Genomic DNA, 22,424 nt, shown 5'->3' with positions numbered 1-22,424 from the left:
TTCGATCTTCTTTTTAGGTTGGGGACCCACAACCACAGAAGATTTTCTCTTTGAGGGAATGCCCCATTTTTGGGGAAGACTTATGTTCTCCATGGCGGCATTCTTAATTACTTCCTTAATGACCTCTTGTGGGAAGAGGTATTTACCCCAGATGTTGGAAGATATTAGCTTCCTTGTTTCGTGTTTCACCGTTGCAGCAGCAAAACAAACTCTCTACATGCTCTCCTAGCCTTCATAAAGGCATAAAGGTCCTTTACCAAGGTAGCCATATGCATTTTGGCTAAGACCATGAGCATGTCTGGGGTGTTCTCGTAAGTTGAACACAACTCTATGAAGTTTTGTAGAGAAAGGGATGTCGCCAGTCTCTCCTTTGACTCGTGTTCATTAAACAAGAGCAAATTGGACAATTTAGGGAGACATACATTAAATTGTCGAACCTCAGTCGAACCCAACAATTAGGGAAAACCTCAGAGCTTGGCCAAAATTGGATTTTGTCTAAGGGAACAGTACCTACTTTCTCTGAAATGAAGAGATTGCCATTTGAAATCGACATCTGCTCCGCAAACCTCCAGGGATTGGTTAAGGAGCATGAAGGAAGGTCTTGATTCATGGGTCGTTTAACTGACCCGTGGGAAGCAACAAGAGGAGCTTTACGAGGTTCTATCTTGTGTTTTACTTCCCGCTTTTTGCTTTGTTTACTAAAGCTCTCTATCTGATTCTTCAGTTGGATACATAATTGTACCACATTATCCAATAGAGGGGTAAAAGACGAAGATGTTGACATCGATGGCTCTTTATCCGGCAGAGGCGGAGGAAAGTCCGATACAACATATTTCTCTTCTACCTTAAGGCACTTCTTGCCCTCGATCCCAAAGGTTTTCTCGCCGTCAGGGAACGTAGTTGACTCCTGAGGCACAACTATTTCCCCACTTAGCTCTGGAAATAATAGCTTACTCATCCTATCATTAGGTAGGAAAGGTCCCGGAGAGATCTTTTGGAAGCCTCTCACCCAGTCTCTGTAGACTTGGGATTATCAAAACCTTCAGACATCAATGTCCAACATATATTGCAATCCTGTGGGTTCCAATAATGTAGGGATCCGGAAATAATATTGCAGGGGGCATGTAGCCTGCAAGTATTATGACCGTAAAAGTCCTTACCCTTGGCTCTGCAGCGGACTGGCGTACAAGGTATCTGGTGTTCCTTCTGTAAAGAAAGGAAAACCAAATGAGTATATAATGGATTATTACTTTAATAATCAACATGTAAATGTCATCTACAACAGAATAGCTTAGGATAGAAGCTATAAAGGGATAGTAGGAGATTCATACCTGTATACCTCCGCGAGCAAATGCTGCTACCTCCCCTCAGTATTAACTTACATGGAGCTTTCTCTGTGAGAAAATTCAAGTAGAAGGGATATTTACCCTTAGGGGTAGAGAAGTATCAATTAACTATTCCAAAATTGTTAATACTGTGGGGTCAGGATGACTGATTTCAAATCAGACTATTGAAGAAATTATTCCTTGAATATATAAGCGGTATCAGCAGAAAACTCCCTGGAGGATACCCAAGGTAAGTTAGGAAATACTACTGTAACATGGTACTGTAGTTTCTAAATTGCAAAAGTGTAAATTGCAACATATCAACTACTGTACCTATGTAATGCAGTCTTATCATTATGCTGCCTAAAAGGCAGCATATGACAGTAGGGTCCATCTAGCACTAGATGGAACAGAAAAATAAAGACATATAAATGAACATCCTACTCGGGTCATTTGCTGTAGTCTTCCTACTATATTAAATCATAGAGTTTCCTGATCAGGGAGACTCAAAGAAAAAAGGGGCTGTACCCTTTACGGGATAAGAGTGTATTACTCTTGCCTGAAACATTTAATATTGCAGGATAATCCTAAACTTATTTCTAATCAGGATATTGAAGAAATCATATTCATTCAATATAGGAATAGGCTCAGCAATTGCCCGAATTGGATATCCAAAATATATTGGAAAAAAAACACTAGTATAAGAAATATAGTAGTTTTCTATCTACAGTATATTCTATACTGAGATATACTGGCTATCTGTATAACCTATACAGCAGTATATCTGGCATGTTGCAGACCTAGCGAGACAGAGAGAGAAACAGTATGGAAAAAAGGACTATCCTTTACTGTAACTATATACAGTAATTAAGGAAGAAAAGTCTAATAGACTACCTTTTTACCGAAAGGAGGTTCTAATAGAAGGGGAGAATGTAACATTCAGGCTTCTATATAGCTACAGTACTGTTGCCAGCAACCCACCGACAGTACTGGTACAGTCGGCGCGCCGCGTTGCCGGCCCTGCCGGCAGCATACAGGCAACAGAACCTATAGCTACAGTCCAAGGGAGGACTGAGAACCTCGGGAACAGAAGGGACTAACCACTCACAGCCATCATGGGCGCCACTGCCATCCAGGCCGGCAAGTGGTGACAGTCCATGATTGTCGGCAGCCATCTTGGTTGCCGGCCAGGCCAGCAAAAGGCTATCATGCCGACAACTGCCGACAACGTCGGCAGTCGCCGACAACGTTGGCAACCGCCGGCAATGTCGGCAGCTGACGACAGTCCATGACTGTCGGCAGCCATCTTGGTTGCCAGCCAGGCCGGCAAAAAGGCTATCATGCGACAACCGCCGGCAACGTCGGCAGCCGCCGACAGCGTTGGTAGCTGCCGACAGTCATGGACTGTCGGCAGCAATCTTGGTTGTCGGCCAGGCCGGCAGGCGGCAGTATACCCGCCCGCGGGCAGGATGAGAGAGGTAGTCTGGCTGCATCCAGCACTCTACCGTTAAGGAAAGGATGCAGGATGTCAGCCTAAAAGGAAATGGATAAATCATTAAAAAGGGGTGAGGGGAAGGGGAAAAGGGTCCTGTAACAATCGTGAAAGGAACTGTCAAACTTGACAGTCCTAGCACCTATAAAAGGAACTCTGTTTCTGTATGGTATCGACAGAATCCGGGTGCTAGGAGAGACTCAGTTCTCCAACCCAGAGACTGCCGACACAGTCAAGGGGAGGGGGCGACACTACGCCTCCTCCCACAAAGAGAAACAGGATTCCAGTGCCACGTTATCTTAGGCTAAAAGGGAATTACTTTCAGCCCAAGGAACTGTGGCACAGGACAAGTCTTTAGTCGCAAGGAGAAAATTGTATACTACCATAACCAAAGCGATTATGGAGGACTAACCTCCATTGTCGGTAACCTTGTTGGCAGGGGAGTAAAGGTATCCCACAACCAACTCACCCTGTCGGAAGGTCAACGACATAAGACTAAATACTCTGAGATTCTGACCAAATCCCAAAACCTGCTGGTATAACCACAACCAAAGGTTAAGGGGATAGGCAGAAACCAAACCCCAGGTCAGCCATGTCTGAATAATATTCAGGCATGGCTATAAGGGTTGTAGTCTGGGACTACACTCAGAGGGAAAGGGATTACCTTTAAGTCTCCGAAGAGACGTGAGAAGTTTCATAACATTACAGGAGGTATCAGTCTCCAATGGAATGAAAACAAAACACAAAGGTAAACGGGGAATGTTGAACGTATAGACAGTGTCTAGGTTAGGCTAACTAAGCTAGACGAGTTCTCGGTTACCTAAATCACTGAAACTCTAACTATACGAACGACAGAGGAAAAATGAAATAATTATGCATATAATCACATCTTCACAAGAATATGCCTAAATAGCTAATTAATTACGAGAATTAAATAAGGCTATTTAAAAACTGGAAGTCGTTCTGCTAACTAAATAACGCATGCCTAAGAACGACAGCGCCCATGGCGCCTCCAGTAATGAACTAGCTCTAGAAACACAATAAATACTCAATATCATTGAGAAACAAGAGCTAAAACATATTCAAAGTAAAGACCCAATACTCAACTTTCCGAAGGCGGAAGAAGATGAAGAAAGCATAATAATAATCCTTTAACCAATCGAAATAAATTCAATCGCCGGAAAATACCACCGAGCGAAATCGCTACAAATAAAGGAATGACCACTATCGTAGGGATGGCGCTGTTGTACTATCGATAGTAGTAGGGAACGGGGATGGCCTTTGAAGGGTCCCCCTTTTATTTTTGCCACACCTCCTCGAATGTAAACTCTATCTGGGGTGCAGATTGCTATGAGGTGTGCCATTCCGTCCTTACGCGATATCCCTTCTTAGATTTTTAAGGGATATTCGCTCCAGGAGTTAGAATTCTGGGTACCTTCGGTAAATTCTCTGGGATATATCACTGTAGTCACATATAACCTAGGAAGCTACTAATGAAGGAACTTCCATCAGGACGACATGGCTTGAGCCCAAATATATATATATATATATATATATATATATATATATATATATATATATATATATATACACATATATATGAATATATATATATGAATATATATATATATATATATATATATATATATATATATATATATATATATATATATATCAAATGTTACTTGGGATACTATGAAGAGGAGACAAAGACAGAAATTGATTGTTGAAAGTTTTTCCAAAGGTAATGAAAAATACAAGATAGAGTATGCTAAATATTCCAGTATTGATAGTGAAATAAAAAGAAAAGCCATGAATGACAGGAGAGAGTATCTAAACAGGAAAGCAGATGAGGCTGACGAAGTTATGAATACAATGAGAGGCTATGGTGTAAGAATTGCTAATTGAATTATTGATAAAATATCTACCGGGGCAAAGAAGAAGCATATACCCTTTAAAAAGAGGGCTGGATCCGTTATAACAGCAAAGGATGAAGAAAGGCAACGTTGAATGGAACACTTTAGTGAGGTCATGGATAGGGGATATGAAGCGAATAAGCTGATTGATATACCTAAAGTTGAGGAAGACCTTTATGTGCCCATGAATGAATTCATTGTGCTTGGAGTCGAAGTTGTCATTTAAAAACTAAAGATATGGAAAGTGCCTGGATACGATGGAATAACTACTGTGATGATATTGGCCGAAAATGATGTGACTCCTAGAGCACTAAAAAGATCATTTTATTTCAAGCATTAAGTGACCTGTTATAGAATCAACAAACTGCAGTAGAATTCATTTGTGGTGGCACACACTTTCTTACCTTAATGTGAACCATATCTTTAGGAAAAAAGCTATGAATACATCTAACTAACATTAGGTTACATATTGTAAGGTAGGAGAATATATAAAGTAATGTGAAGATGATTTGTAATATTATTGGTCTCAGATGATTGACTTCCCACACAATCATAAGTCTTCCCTGAAATACTTGTTCATATATGCTGAATTGTTTCAAACCAATTATTGACATGCTATCTTGAGAAAATGAACTGTTATTGGATTTGTGAATTGTGTATGAGTAAGGTTTTTCAGTCAGATCTAAATTTACAAATTATTCTAAAATTCATTATTTTAGCGAATAGCATTTCTGCTGGAATATTATATCGAATAACACAACATATGGGTCTATACAACGTAATTATAATTTGGCATCATTACTAAAAAAAAATTGTGATACTGATGAATCGCTATTGAATTACTTTTAAACAAAATGACTCCTTTCTCGTAATCACTCTAAAACAAAACCAATCTGCCTACCCCACACTTTCTACTTTTAACATGTTTATATTGACATGGAATTCACATTTTATTTATTCATCTTTATACATATATACATATATATATATATATATATATATATATATATATATATATATATATATATATATATATATATATATATATATACGCAAAAGCCAGTAGGAAATAATAGAAAGATTTAGTACCAAGCGCTTTCGTGCATTTTCAATACACTTCTTCGGGGTACAATAAAAAGTGAGACATAGTTGAAGGACGTCAATAAGTAAAATAGGATAAAAACATTTTATTTTTTTTTTTTTTTTTTTTGAACAATAGAGAAATGACAGAAAAACCTAGTCAGGTAACTGGCATTGTCAAACAATCAAACAACCCACAGCCAAAATTTGTACTTGAACGTAAATTTGTCATAAACACAAAACAGGTAAACAGAAATTTATCATTCTGAATTGTTGAACAATATTGGTCATGATGAAAAACACAATCAAACTTAATCTTTATAATACTTCATTCTATAATATTTCTCTTCATGAGTATTAACTGACAACCCATGAGGATAACCAATGACTGGCAAGTAGTATGGACAACTCACCAGGAAACCCGATGAATCACGAAGGCAACCGACGACTCACAAGGGTAACAGATGACCTGCAAGGATAACCGATAATTCTCGAGGGTAATCGAATACTCAATTCGTTGCTGAAATTAATTTTAGTTGAATTGATAGTTGATTAACCTATCTTTTATGTCTTACATGAAAACCAGAGAATGTTTCACTTTGTAGAGGGATTAGTTAAAGGTAGTAAAAACAATACTGAGTGAAGTATGTTGTCCTTTTTTACTTGGAATACAGACAAAATTGAGTAACTTGCGATAATAGTCAGCCAGTACAATCCATTGACCATCTTGCTGAAGTTACCAAGAACCAAATGCAAGGAATTGCTGTTGAATATGTAAGGGCCTCATTTGATCCAGCACTTGCAAGTAGACATTGGTGACATTCAGTGCGGCTTAATAACTATACTTAAAATGTTCCTGTAAAAAACGGCAAAAATCCTGGAATAAATGTTGCCGGGCATTTACCGTTTTAAAAACATATATTGACCTTAAGGAGTGATGTTACGGTCACCAACCCGTAAAAGATATTAGCTAAGTAGGGTAAAAATTATGGTCGCCTGTATTTTACTGAAATACAGCTGAGAACAGTATATTTTTACGGGATTTTCCAATTAAAATTAATTTTTTTTTTCTTCAACAGTGTAGCAAATCAACAGATATAACTATGGCCAAGTTAGGATGTTATCAAAAGATATTTTGATGAGATATCGCAGAAAATTATATAAAAACAATAACTATGAGGAAACTTCTCGAAATATGGATCTTATTGCAAGTAGCAATGATAGATTAATCAATTGTGTATGTGAATTTGAAAAAGGAAAAAAAAATAAAAAAAAGTGGAACTTGATATGCCTAATCTAACCACGATTAGGGATGTTTGTCATTCCATTGAGAGCTTAAGGCTGGGGTCACACATCTGCAACTGTTACTAAGCTCTGTGACTCGTGCGATGTTAAAAAATTCAAGAAATGGTGGAAAGTCTAGCGATTGTTCGGCTGTTTTATGTCAGAACGATCTGTTGCACGCCTCCTGCTGGATTCCCGCTCGATATACTGTAGTTCAGTGGTTCCCAAACTGGGGGGTGCGCCCCACTCGGGGGGCGTGAGGACGATGCAAGAGGGGCGTGAAGTCATCTGCTCGAAATTACTTCTTTAATAGAATAATAAAATCATTAAAAAAACAAATATCTGTCATTAAATACATGCATCTATCTCACTAAATTTGACCAGAAATTGTCCCTTAGTCTCATAAGTATTTCCAAATATTATATGCAATATTTTCAAATTATCTATTCTTGAAATTGTAACTCAATTTTGCCAATTTGCTAATGTTCAAACTTTTTTTCGCTCACTTTGAACCAAATGTTCCGTTCTTAGCTACTGGAATGTACTATAATTTGTTTGAGTGGCTTTCATTTTTAAAATGTAATTCAAACAGAAATCTGTTTTCCTTTACAATGCGAAGAAATAAATGTAAGAATCATTTCATATAAAAAAAAGAGAGGAGTGGGGGCGTACGGATCTACTGGACTCAAAAAAGGGGCGTCAGGTAAGATAGTTTGGGAACCACTGCTGTAGTTGAACGCGAGTCACCGCCGCCTACTGCGTTCAGCAAGGGATTAAGCCTGCAAGTGATTTCTGACCTGGCAGCATGGTATTTCACTTGGCTGCTATTTTGTAATGTACCTAGTGTTCGAATGTCAAAAGAAATAAAAAAGATTTCTAACTTCGTATTATTTATCCCTATTATTCATTCGTACGGATCTTCTAAACAGTTTTTATCAAACGTGATAATTTTTAACATGTTTATATTCATATGGAATTCACATTTTATTTATTCATCTTTTTTTTATTTACTTCATGCATAGTAATGCTTTTTAATTACTCATATTTATTTTCTATTTAAGCTATTCATAATGATTAAACATTTCAATTATTCACGTTCGTTTTCTTTATTTACTTCATTTGTAGTGATCATTTAACATTTTTTATTTGTTCATATTCTTTATTTTCTATTCAAGTCATTGATAATGATTGCACATTTTATTTACTTACGATCGTTTTCTTTATAGATTTCATTCATAGTGACCATTTAACATATTTTTATCTATTCATATTCTTTATTTACTATTTAAGTAATACAATGATTGCACATTTAATTTATTCACGTTAGTATTCTTTATTGATTTCATTCATAGTGACCATTTAACATTTTTTTATCTATTCATATTCTTTATTTTCTATTTAAGTCTTTGATAACGATGGAAGATTTTATTTGTTCACGTTGGTTTTTTGTTTTCATTCATAGTGACCAGAATGGGACGACCTGCGAACTGTAGCGGAGCATCTCTCTATCACTGCTTTAAAGGGAGCGGGAAATGTCACCTGGTCGTGATGCTTTGTTGTCAGATCGCAGGCTCCATATACTCGCTAGATCCCACAACAATTTTGACGTGCATACCTGCAATTGTTGCAAAGGAACCATTGCCAAGTCGCAGTGAGGTACGATTCGCCTAGGACTCTATTGGGAAGTTTCATAGCTGACGAGATTCGCAGCGGAAGGTCGCCATAGTTTTAAACAATCCAAAATAGTAGTAACGTGGTCTCAACCGAATTAACCACGTGCGAGATTTCACCGCGCAACCCTACAGGTTGAGCATCCCTCTCACGATTTTCTGCGAATATTTTCATATTCGAGATTCATTGTTTTCTAACATCACAGCGAGTCGCAGAGTCAGCGATTCAGACCTTGTTGAAGATGTGTGACCCGACCCCTATCACATTTCGGAGACGAAACTGTGGAGAATTTTTTATGGTGTGTTCTGAGTGGGAACTTAGTCCGGGAAAGTCTCCTTATAACAGTTACATAAAGTTCAACAGGGGAGGATATGAGCACTTACTCTCGGGGCACAGACACCCTGCTAATACTTTACTGTCACAATTCACTAACCATCACTCTTTAAATACAAAAGGGGGAAATTTTACTGTCCAGAGGCCGAAGAACTCCACACGTAGGATTAACAATAATTTATGGCCTACTCTAGCTTTGTCAGGTCTATAGTCATCTCATTCTCAGGCTCTGTTTCGGCTCCGTCCCAGCTACCCCAATGAGATGCTGGACAGGTATTTTACGTTAATGTAATTAAGACAAAATCCAAAATGGGAGCGGTGATGTAAAGTAGTTTAAAAGTTTAAAGATAAGGATCTTTACCTTCGAAGCAAATATATTAATGCAAAGTTCCTCGCTGTTACCACCTATAGACTTACTCTTCAAAAATTCCCAGTTTAAACATTAAATAAATGAGGGAGCAAAAATACTAAGAAGGTTTAATTAACCTAATATTGATTTATTCACAAATTTACATCAAAGAAACGGACATCTTAACAAAGACAAAATAGAATCATAAAAATGCAATTCAAAATGATGAAAATTAGTTAGACATGTGGTCTGCAATAATAAAAAATCGAAATGGGGTCGGACACGTGGCCCATGTGACCCAGAGACTGTGTTAGTCTCCAAGCAAGAAATAATAATGGAAAAATATTTACACACAATCCCACCGCACACAGTCCGAATAGTGTAAAAGCCAGGTTCCCTATAAAGTTAAAATTAGTCTAAGCTAAGAATTGGGGGAAAACTAAATGGCCATTGATGTAGTACCTGCACTCCTTTGAAGATTAGTCCTATGCCCGTGATAGCTGTTGACCTGGTTGTCGCACTAATTGGCACGTTGCACTCTTGCCTGGCTCACCCCAAAAATTCTCACTTTGGCTGCAATTATGGTACACCAGGGTCCTCTTCTTCTCAATCTCTCCGACCGGCAGCAATCTTTTGCGAGTCGAGTTTTGGGAGAGAGGGGGATGGGGGTGAGCCAGAGGTGCACGGATTAACTACTGACCGGGCCGGTCAGTCGGTCACGACAGCTTCTAGTTGAATGGGGTCGACGCTAAGGTCGAAGAGATCACCTGGCTTCACCTTGCCAGACAGGTGAGGAGCATGGTGCGCACGGTACTTCATTGGGGGTGCCATATCGGGACTTCAGGACAGGGTAATATATTGTTGCAAGGAGTGCAGAGGAGGCAGGATTTTGTACTAAATACTTAGAGAAATCTTGCTGCTCTAAGGGAGTTTATATATACAATAATCCTACCTATTCTGGCTTGCTAAAAATAATATTTTAAATGATTAATTAGCAATGGACTGGTGCAATGGGCATACATCTTAAAATTAACAAACCTTAATTGGTATTGAGAAATATAAGATGCATTAATTCAGCAGTATTGAAATTTCTATAAAAATTCAGTTTAGGAATTTAATCTCGACCCACGTAGTTTAAGGAAAGAACCAACATACGCCGTGGTTACACTAAGGCCATCTGCTGTGCGTATCTACGCTGTGACGTCACGAGCATGGCGTGCGCCACTGTCAACAAGTTTAATTTTAGATTAGTCCTCCCTATGTTCGTTAAAGAAAACTAGATGTAGGAGAGAATGTTTAAGGGGTAGCTATAGTATTAGTAGAAGAGAGCTAAAAATACGATTGAAAGAAGAAGAGTGAAGAAAATTCTTCACACCCTGGGGATAAAGGGGAGAAAAAAGGGAGAGGGGTTAGTTCCGGCAAATGTGATTCAACTACTTGTTAGTATGAGCGAGATAAGCTTACTGGCTGAATGAAGAGTGAAGTCGTTTTTCACATCAACGTCCGTTTAAAGTTAACAAAACGCTGTTAACGTTAATTGAAATCAATCGGGTCAAAAGTTATGCTTTCACGGGAATTTGGGGAGTATTGAACCACGCAGGCAATGCTTCAAGGAAGCGTTAAGCTAAGCATATGATCAGTTTTAACTTTAAACGTACGATGCAATAATAATAGAACGATTAAAAGTACTCAATTCTTCCCACCCTAGGGGTACGGATAGAGCAAACAAAACGTAAGCCAATATCGGTCGAGTTCAGCAACAAGTCCGGCCAAATGACAAATTAAAAATCATGGGGGTGAATCCCAATCCCGGTCTGACACCCAACGTTTTACATTAAATGATTTTACAAAGAAAATTACTGGCGTAATGAAAACTTTGTATTCATCGCCTGACAAAAGGAGAAAAGTTACTTCCTTCTCGGCGGTTAAAGGTGAACATTTGCTTGACACTAGCCTGAATGATAAATCGAGACGAACTAGGTCTATGGGGACATCGTATTTATGACAGCTTGGGTCTTGGATGTCGTCTTTAAGAAAAACGTTTGCAAGGGGAGCAATTAAAGGAAAAGTTATATTCAGCACGAGCTGAAGGATGTCAGGGGGATTATAATAAAATGACAAATTGTCAAGGCAAGAATTAAATTTACGTTTTAAAGTTAAAGCATGCGATTGGCCAAAAAAATGCTGCTGAATGACTTGGCAAAAATAATAAAAGCTTAATGTGACGTCATATATGACTGAATGAAAATAATGAATGATGTTCATGGTACCCTTATCCTTAAGCAAGGGGATTTGTAAACAGGCTCTTAGCTCCGGTACTAGGTCTACATGTGTGACCTTCGCTAAATCCGCCGTCAGCGCAAAAGGTTCTTTTCTGACTGCTAAAGTCTTAACCTTGCGATCACGCGCCTCATTCTGAGAGCGGGTTTCAAATTTTGACATGGATGTTTTAGCGTCAACACGGGTTAGAGCGGAAGTTACTGGCTTAAGAATTGGATAGTCAGGCAACGTGAGCACTGGTCCATGGGATGGTACGACTTTAATGATTGAATCTACAACCCGTACAGGCCTCTGCTGGCCATCACGCACACGGTTAAGTTGTGTGGTATCTGCGCTACCACCTGGGGGATCTATGACAAGACAATGAATGGTATTTCCTCCGGGACGGACTGTCACCGGCGGCAAAGATAAAGGGGGGTTGAGGGCGATCAAACGCTGCCGGCTTAAGGTTTGGAGATGAGGACGGAGCACGTGGGACTGACACAAAATTACTAATCGTATGCCGTGTTGGCAGCATAGTATTGAAATGTGAAGATTTTACAGGTTGAGGAATTGATGCTAAAGTATGAACATTGTGCCTGACTGCTGAGACATTAGAAGTTTCAATTAGGGGACGTGTCACTGAAGGTGTCTCCCTCGAAAAAGAATTAGATTGATTGGGTTTTATAAGTAAATTTGGATGAGCCATGAGGCTATTAAAAGCAATCTCAATTTTACTTGAACAGGCAGCAAGCACTGGATAATTTAATTTAACGATGGGATGGTCGTAATGACGTCTCCAAAAAGTCTTGTAATTGCAAAGTTCGTCTCTTACTTTACTAATTTCACTTTTAAAATGACCCACGGCTTCAGGACCCATGTTGGGAAAATCTACTGAAGCGAGAGCATGAAGGGCTAGGTCTGCGTCCTCACAAACAAAGGTGAATGTTAATTCCTGTTCCTTAAGCCTAGCGTTAATCTCCTCGAGGCTGAGCGTTTCCGCCTTAGGCGGTGGAGGGATGTTTACGTTAAAAGTGAAGTCCGCCATCTTGGATTGACCACTTTTTGATGAACGGATTCGTGGAAGCAAACAAAGGGTAACTGAATTTTAAAGGAATGTAAAAATGAAACTTTACAAATTTACAAGGTTGATAATTGAACATTTAAATTTACTCATGATGGGAGGAAAATGGTTAAATGGACAAAAAACATATAAATCATGAAATTACTTTAAAATTCAAAGTGACCGGGTACAACAAAGCAGACGATGCCCAGATCACGTGACTTTAGACTTTACTAAACAGAATTATTTACGCACGTGGCGATATTGACTAATTAAGTTACTTTAAAGTGAAACATATTAGAAAGCACATGGGCTTATGAATGCAAAGTATTAAGTTAAAAGTTAAAATAACAGGTCGAGGCTGACACTGTTGTAACGATTTCACAATTACGGGCGCACTAAGACGACCACTGAACTATTCAAAATGTAAATAGGCGCACAAGGCAACGACTTTAAAGTGCACTCTCGTGGAGGCTAAACAAATATAAAATTTCCCTCACGTGGAGGTAAAACAAAAATATCCTCGCTAAAGGCCAAAAACAATATCTCCTCGCTAAAGGAAATTAAATGAACTACATGCAGTAATTCACTTACTGTAGCAAACAATTACGTACCCTTAGTTTGGGCTGTAAACAAGATCCGCCATCTCGGAACAAACACGTGGAATGAAACAGACTTGGTGTTAAGTTTCTACATTACTCGTAAGAAGACTTAAAATTATGTTGCGCCAATTCGCTCTTTAGGACAAGGACACGTGCTAGGTATACGGGAACATTAGTTAGAAAGGTTAAGGTTGGTTAGGGAAGGTAAACGACACAAAGGAAGGTAGACCAAGGTACAAAATGTTACAAATTAGATGCTTAGCTAACAAAATTAGTTGACAGAACGAGTACACCGGCGCTCTAGCTGAGCAGTAAACACGGGCGTCTGAACAACAAAAACCTTAGTTCAAGTAGCTTAGAACTTTCTGGTAAAAGTGGATTCCGCCACAACACGTGGGTGAACGGATCTGAGACAAAGTGAAGTTCCTACGACAAATTCTAGTCTTTCTGTAGAGAACATTCAAGCAACAAATTAACCTGGTTACGTAGTTCTTTCCTTAAACACGTGGTCGATACAAAAAGATCATGATGATTAAAAATTTCTCTACCCAATTAAAGTCTGGGCATTACACATTCGACAAACTGGCTGTGTGCGTGTGGGTAAGTGATATAGTGAGTTACTATGAGCTTAATCAAGCTGATTAATTACGTTAATGCTTCACAAGTCAAAAGGTAAAAGATCCGGTTCGAAGGACCACTCGTGTGGAGAATTTTTATGGTGTGTTCTGAGTGGGAACTTAGTCCGGGAAAGTCTCCTTATAACAGTTACATAAAGTTCAACAGGGGAGGATATGAGCACTTACTCTCGGGGCACAGACACCCTGCTAATACTTTACTGTCACAATTCACTAACCATCACTCTTTAAATACAAAAGGGGGAAATTTTACTGTCCAGAGGCCGAAGAACTCCACACGTAGGATTAACAATAATTTATAGCCTACTCTAGCTTTGTCAGGTCTATAGTCATCTCATTCTCAGGCTCTGTTTCGGCTCCGTCCCAGCTACCCCAATGAGATGCTGGACAGGTATTTTACGTTAATGTAATTAAGACAAAATCCAAAATGGGAGCGGTGATGTAAAGTAGTTTAAAAGTTTAAAGATAAGGATCTTTACCTCCGAAGCAAATATATTAATGCAAAGTTCCTCGCTGTTACCACCTATAGACTTACTCTTCAAATATTCCCAGTTTAAACATTAAATAAATGAGGGAGCAAAAATACTAAGAAGGTTTAATTAACCTAATATTGATTTATTCACAAATTTACATCAAAGAAACGGACATCTTAACAAAGACAAAATAGAATCATAAAAATGCAATTCAAAATGATGAAAATTAGTTAGTTAGACACGTGGTCTGCAATAATAAAAAATCGAAATGGGGTCGGACACGTGGCCCATGTGACCCAGAGACTGTGTTAGTCTCCAAGCAAGAAATAATAATGGAAAAATATTTACACACAATCCCACCGCACACAGTCCGAATAGTGTAAAAGCCAGGTTCCCTATAAAGTTAAAATTAGTCTAAGCTAAGAATTGGGGGAAAACTAAATGGCCATTGATGTAGTACCTGCACTCCTTTGAAGATTAGTCCTATGCCCGTGATAGCTGTTGACCTGGTTGTCACACTAATTGGCACGTTGCACTCTTGCCTGGCTCACCCCAAAAATTCTCACTTTGGCTGCAATTATGGTACACCAGGGTCCTCTTCTTCTCAATCTCTCCGACCGGCAGCAATCTTTTGCGAGTCGAGTTTTGGGAGAGAGGGGGATGGGGGTGAGCCAGAGGTGCACGGATTAACTACTGACCGGGCCGGTCAGTCGGTCACGACAGCTTCTAGTTGAATGAGGTCGACGCTAAGGTCGAAGAGATCACCTGGCTTCACCTTGCCAGACAGGTGAGGAGCATGGTGCGCACGGTACTTCATTGGGGGTGCCATATCGGGACTTCAGGACAGGGCAATGTATTGTTGCAAGGAGTGCAGAGGAGGCAGGATTTTGTACTAAATACTTAGAGAAATCTTGCTGCTCTAAGGGAGTTTATATATATACAATAATCCTACCTATTCTGGCTTGCTAAAAATAATATTTTAAATGATTAATTAGCAATGGACTGGTGCAATGGGCATACATCTTAAAATTAACAAACCTTAATTGATATTGAGAAATATAAGATGCATTAATTAAGCAGTATTGAAATTTCTATAAAAATTCAGTTTAGGAATTTAATCTCGACCCACGTAGTTTAAGGAAAGAACCAACATACGCCGTGGTTACACTAAGGCCATCTGCTGTGCGTATCTACGCTGTGACGTCACGAGCATGGCGTGCGCCACTGTCAACAAGTTTAAGTTTAGATTAGTCCTCCCTATGTTCGTTAAAGAAAACTAGATGTAGGAGAGAATGTTTAAGAGGTAGCTATAGTATTAGTAGAAGAGAGCTAAAAATACGATTGAAAGAAGAAGAGTGAAGAAAATTCTTCACAGAAACCCTTCCAATATTTTTTCCTTTTTTTGGTGGGGGGGGGGGGACGAGAGACATACTGCTGGTTTGAGCTCTCATCTGTGATTTAGTTGAGGAACTACCGTCAATTCCTGCCTCCATTTTACAAAAATAAGAAAAATATCCAATGAACTATGAAAATAATTAAAGGAGAAAACAGCTAACCGAACTCCTTGCTCTATCTTATCATATCATATCATATCATATCAAGCAAGAAAGTATTTGTTCCAACAACCAAGTTTATACGTATCTGGGATATGAATTAGATAAACGTATGTAAGAATATAAAATGGCAGATAAGGTTCTAAACAAGTCACATATAAATTTCAGTTATGTAGTGAATTGATAAATGGTCTTTCTAATGACCTTGAAATATTCAAGAAATGAAAAGTCAATGGCGCGAAAAGTTTCAACTGCAAAGTTGTGAATCGAAGTCGAAAACCCACAACACGTTTTAGGTTGTAATACATTTCAGGAATAAAATTTTTCATTACCACACTCAAATGCCGATGATCAAGAGGCTCTTAAAGCAACCTAACATTGTAAAGAACAAATTGAAGAATAAGTCAAGTTTATGAACGGTCACTACACTTTTTGAAGTTAGGAATGACCATATAAAAAATCTGTCATACGTATGACATTCCTCGTAATGCTATATAGAAAAGGCATTGTAGGACTATAGTCACAAAACTGCATGTGCTACAGTCCATCATAATCTGTTCAAGCAACCGTATCCGTTTCAACGTCATCTGCCATTGAAATTTAATTCTGGGACGATGGTCTATTTTTCACTGGAAGGTTGGGCTAATTTTGTTTGGATGGGAATCAGTACACAATATCTGAAGGAGAGAAAGGTGATTAAACTACGCACCCAACGAATAATGAAATAATTGCAATTAGTTTCACGATATTTCAAAAATTAGTAGATTTTGGGCTCCAAAAGGATAATGAAATAATTGCAATTGGTTTCACAATATTTTTAAAAGGTAATCCGATTTTGTGTTCCAAATTTATAATGAAATAATTGCAATTAGTTTCATGGGTTTTTTTTTAAGAATTTGGAGGTTTTTGGATACAAACTTATAATGAAATAACTGCAATTAATTTCACAATATTTTTAAAATTTAGCAGATTTTGGGTTCCGAACATATAATGAAATAATTTCATTTAGTTTCACAATATTCTTTTTAGGGCTCAAGCCATGTCGTCCTGATGGAAGGTTCCTATTGGTAGGTTTCGAAGGGATATTTGGCTACAGTGATATTCCCAGAGAATTGACCTTTAGGTCTCCAGAATTCTAACTCCTGGCGCGAATATCCTTAAAATTTCTCTTAAGGATATCGCATAAAATCAGGGGACGTATATCTTGATACGACACATAGCAATCTTCACCCCGAATAGCGTTTTCGTTTCGAGGGGGAAGAGTGGCGAAAACAAAAGGGGAGCCATTATCAAGGTTACCCTTCCTCCCGTACTATTACGAGGCTCCAAGATGGTGCTCATTCCTATTTCAGTAGGAATTGCGCACGGTGGTTTTTTCCCTGTTACCTAACGTTTTGATCGTTATTGAGAGGAATTATCATACAGTCTCCAGCTTCTTCTGCCTCTGGAAAGTTGAGTACAGTGTATAATTTTTAGCTCCTGCTTCACAATGAAATTAGTTTAATTTAATGTGTTTTGGAGCTTGGCCGATCACCGGAGGCGCCTTGGGCGCTGTCGTTCGTTATGCATGTGTTATTTAGTTAGCAGAACGACATTCCCGGTTGTAATAGCGTTAATAAATTATGAAGGCTATTTAGGCACAATTATGCTAGTAAAGATATATTTATGCATACAAATTTCCTCTTCCTTATGTCGATCGTATACGTTAGAGTTTCGGCGATTTAGGTAACCGAGATCTCGCCCCGCACTAGGCTACCTGGCCTATGCGCTTTAGTATACTTTCATATATTATCCCCGGTTACCCTCGTGTATCGTTTTATCAATTCAACAGGAGATAGTATATCTCCTAGAATTATTTATATAACTCGATACTCGTCTCCTGTGCAGATTTAAGAGTAATCCCTCTTTCCCTCTGAGTGCCACCATAGGCAAAAACCCTATCTAAGTCTTACCATAGAGTAATGCACTCAGACTTGACTGGGCTAGTGTTTTCTGTCTCCCACCATTACCAGCGAGTATCCCGATTTGGGTTTTCGACATAACCTCAATGTATTCAGTCTTTCTGCCGGCGGCCGAGCAGCAGGGCGAGTAGTCACTCCCTTGCCGGCTTTGAGCTGTCGGCATAGGAGGCTAAGCCTCCCTAGGCTGCACTTGAAGTGGTAGTATGATGCCGCCACCTTCTCCCCTGCGGTCTAGAAGACTAGTCCTGTTTCGGCAGACCCTAGGCTGGAGAATAGATATTCTTCTGCCGCCTAGGATGGCGCCGATATTGAAACAAAGTTTCACCCTTGTGTGGAAGTGGCGGCAACCCTACCGCCTTCTTCTACACTTGATACAGAACCCTTTTCCCTGTCCCTCTCTGTCCTTTAGCGATGGCCTAGCTATCGCAATTCTGTGGCCGTCGTCCTACAATCTCACTGCTTGCCGGGTAGATTGTGGTACCGGCCGGGCTCCTACAGAAGTAGCTGTATAGTCACTCAGTCTTTCCCTTATGGACGCAAGGCTCTGGGAAAGGTTGTGCCGGCTATGACGGCTACGGGTGGGAGACCTTTCTACTGTTGAGTGTTCTTCTGTCCTTCCTTGGACTGCCATCCACTTTCCTGAAGACGGCAGCGACTGGCAACGGATCTTGTGGCTGGATGGAAGCTTGAATGATGCATTCTCCCCTTTCATTTGAACCCTCATTCTGGAGGAAGGCAGTAAGATTATGTACTTACACCCTTATTTACTGTAAATAAGCATTTTAATAAGGCAGCCCTTCTCACCATGCTTTCTCTCTCTCTGTCAGCTAGTGCCGCCAGGTACTAACACAGCCGGCAGCATGTCGGCTGGCCCTGTGCCGTCAGGTACTTACCCAGCCGGTGGCATGCCGGCTGGACCAGTGCCGTCAGGTACTACCCAGCCAGTGACATGCCGGCCGGACTGTACCACCAGGTGCTAGCCTAGCCGGCAAGATGCCAGCTGAACTACAGTATATGATTATACAGTAGCCAATATATTTGCAGTATAGTATATACTGCAGACAGAAAACTATAGTATATCTTATACAGTAGTTATTTTCCAACATACCTTGTGTATTCTTGCACAGTCTGTTGTTGAGACCAATCCTATATTGAAAGAAAAGAATTCCTTCAATACACTGATTAGTAATCAGTTAATACTTACCCCACAATATTAAATAAATTAAGAAGGGTCAGTGGTAGTATACACTTATTCTATCCCTAGAGGTTATTACCCCTCTCTTTTGAGTTTGCCCTGATAAAGCAAACTCTATTACCTTAATATTGGGGGAGGTCACAGCAATTGGCTGGACAGGAGACACAAGTATGTGTCTTTTCCTATTTCCCTTCTAGCTTACTATCCTAAGCTATAATGGTTAAAATATCAATATTAATATTTTGCATAAGATGTTTATCATGTGAGATAAACAACCGCATACTTATTTAATTTTCCTTTCTTTACAGGAGGAAACCCGGATGAAATGTGACGTGATCTTCTGTAACCATAGGAGTAGGGACTTCTATGGTCACAAAGTGTGCAGGTCTCATGCCCCCTGCACCATCACTACCGAAACCCTGCAGTACTGGGACCCCCAAGACTGCAACATCTGCCGGACCTTGGTAACCGAAGGTTTCGACGACCCCAAATCAACGGAGTCAAGGGATGCAGCACGATAAAAGCTGCACAAGTGGGTACGAGGGATCCAGAAGAACTCTCCGGGACCATACCTACCTAACGACAGGATGTGTAGCTTGCTGTTCCCGAAAGCGGGTAGTGAAGCTGTCGTGCCCCAAGCACGACCCGGACCTCCCTGCGTCCAGATTGCCATAGGGACGGATGTCAGTGAGGCGTTGCAAGGCATGAACATCCACCAGGAGGAAAGGATGTCTGAAGTGTCCACGGACACTGAAAAGGATCTACTGAAGGACGATCCCGAGGAGGAGTCTACTCTGCCTCCGGAAGAAGATGTTGAGGTTGAGTCGGAGTCTCTCCTGTCTGTGCCGGCACCGGAGCCGTTACCCTCAACATCTTCTGCTTCCACGCCTCCATTGAATGACATGAGCCAGGCACTGGCCCATCTGACAGTTTTAATGGAGAACATTCACAAGCAAGGCGATGCACGGGAAGCGAAACTCGAGAGAGAGCTCCGTGAAGCTCGACTCACCCCCTCCTGAGGGTCATACAAGCGTCCCAGAGTCCAAGACCTCCCATCCTGCTCTGAAACCAGTCCTTGGAGGTATGCGGAGTTTATGCTGATTACTAAAGGCAAACTCTACATCTCGGAGAAGATGAGAGCCGTCCCCTTAGATGACCTTCAGTTCTGGCCAAGCTTTAACGCTTACCCAGAATGCTTCATTCGACTAAAGCAGGAGGCCGCGTCAAAAGAGGAGACCGAACCGAAGGAGGTCATGGTTTTCGACCATGACAAGGCACAGGCTCTCTTGTCGAACAGTCTGAAGAAGGTGGGTTGCACGAACTCGAAAGTGTCCGCCTTGAGCAAGAAGCACCCTACCTTTCTTGCTCCTGCTTCAATAGCCTTCCCCTTTACGTCGAAGGCTTTTAAAGCTGTTGCCACAGCAGTGGAGGCAGGCCATGCTTCAGGTAGGAGAGAGGCTCCAACACTTTCAGGATCGTTGGACCTTCGATCCTTGGGCCCACAGCCTAATCAAGAATGGACTAGGAAGGAGATGGAACAAGCTTCCACCATCATTTCCTCAATTCTTCCAGCACTCCACCCCCTCATTGGAAGAATATACCCTAGAACTTTTGAGCAAATGGGTTATAAGAAGAGCAAAGTCCATCAAATTTCAGGGAAGGCTGTTTTGTGTTCCCAAGAAGGACTCAAACAAACTCTGAGTCATTCTGGACTTGCCGCCACTCAACAAGTTCATCGAGAATAGAAAGTTCAGGATATTAACCCTTCAGCACATAAGGACCCTGTTACCAAAAGGGGTGTTCACAGTGTCAATAGACCTGGCAGATGCTTACTGGCATCTCCTAGTCAGCCGCCCCCTCTCCTCCTACCTAGGATTCTAGCTACAGAAGAAAATGTATGTCTTCAGAGCCATGCCCTTCGGACTAAACATAGCCCCAAGGATCTTCACGAAACTTGCAGACGCAGTCGTTTAACAACTACGCCTAGAAGGCGTTCAGGTAGCAGCGTACCTGGACGACTGGCTGGTGTGGGCAGCATCCAGGACGGCTTGTCTGCAAGCATCCAAGAAGGTGATCCAGTTCCTGGAACATCTAGGATTTAAGATCAACTTCAAGAAGTCTCGACTCTCACCAGCTCACGAGTTTCAATGGCTGGGAATCCATTGGAACATGAAGTCACACCATCTCTCCATTACCCCAGGGAAGAGGAGAGAGATTGCATGATCTGTCAAAAGACTACTGAAATCTGACAGGATCTCAAGACGCCAACAGGAAAGAGTACTGGGCTCTCTCAAGTTTGCAGCAGTAACAGACCTAGTGCTAAGAGCACAGTTAAAAGATGCGTCAGGAGTCTGGAGAAGATACGCATCAAATGCTCTAAGAGATCTACAAAGACCAATACCGGCCTTACTACGATCACTTCTCAAGCCATGGTCGAAGGTCAAGAGCCTAACGAGGACCGTGCCCTTACTACCACCTCTACCATCAGTAACCATCCATACGGATGCCTCGACGGAAGGATGGGGAGGTCACTCTCACCAAAGGAAATTCCAAGGGACTTGGTCTTCCCTGTTCAAGACCTTCCACATCAATATTCTGGAGGCCATGGCAGTCCTCTTGTCATTGAGAAAACTCTCCCCTCGCAGATCAGCCCACATCAGGCTGATCTCAGACAGCGAAGTGATAGTGAAATGTCGGAATCGACAAGGCTCGAGATCGCCCTACATCAACCATGTCATGCCACCCATCTTTCGTTTATCGAAAAAGAAGAGAGGGCACTTATCAGCAGTCCACCTACAAGGGTTCCGCAATGTGATGGCGGACGCTCTATCCAGGCTAAAGCCGATAGAGTCAGAATGGTCCCTAGATGCACTCATTCTCCCTCATCTTGGAACAAGTCCCGGGATCTCTTCGCGACGAGCGACAACAAGAAACTGCCTCGATATGTAGCCCCATACGAGGACCCTCCAGCAGAAGCGACGGACGCCATGTCCCTCGACTGGAACGAATGGACCAGGAATTACCTGTTCCCTCCGACCAATCTCCTTCTGAAGGTCCTCAATAAGCTGAGATCCTTCAAGGGAACAGCAGCTTTAGTAGCCCCCAAGTGGCCCAAGAGTAACTTGTTCCCTCTGGTAATGGAACTGAAGCTGAGGCTGGTCCCTCTACCGAACCCTGCTCTATCTCAACTGGTTTAGAAGTCGACTATCTTCACTTCATCACAGAGAACCCAA

This window comes from Palaemon carinicauda, unplaced genomic scaffold, assembly GCF_036898095.1.
Source record: "Palaemon carinicauda isolate YSFRI2023 unplaced genomic scaffold, ASM3689809v2 scaffold12, whole genome shotgun sequence".
NCBI classification, from domain to species: Eukaryota; Metazoa; Arthropoda; class Malacostraca; order Decapoda; family Palaemonidae; genus Palaemon; species Palaemon carinicauda.
This window is presented reverse-complemented; position numbering follows the sequence as displayed.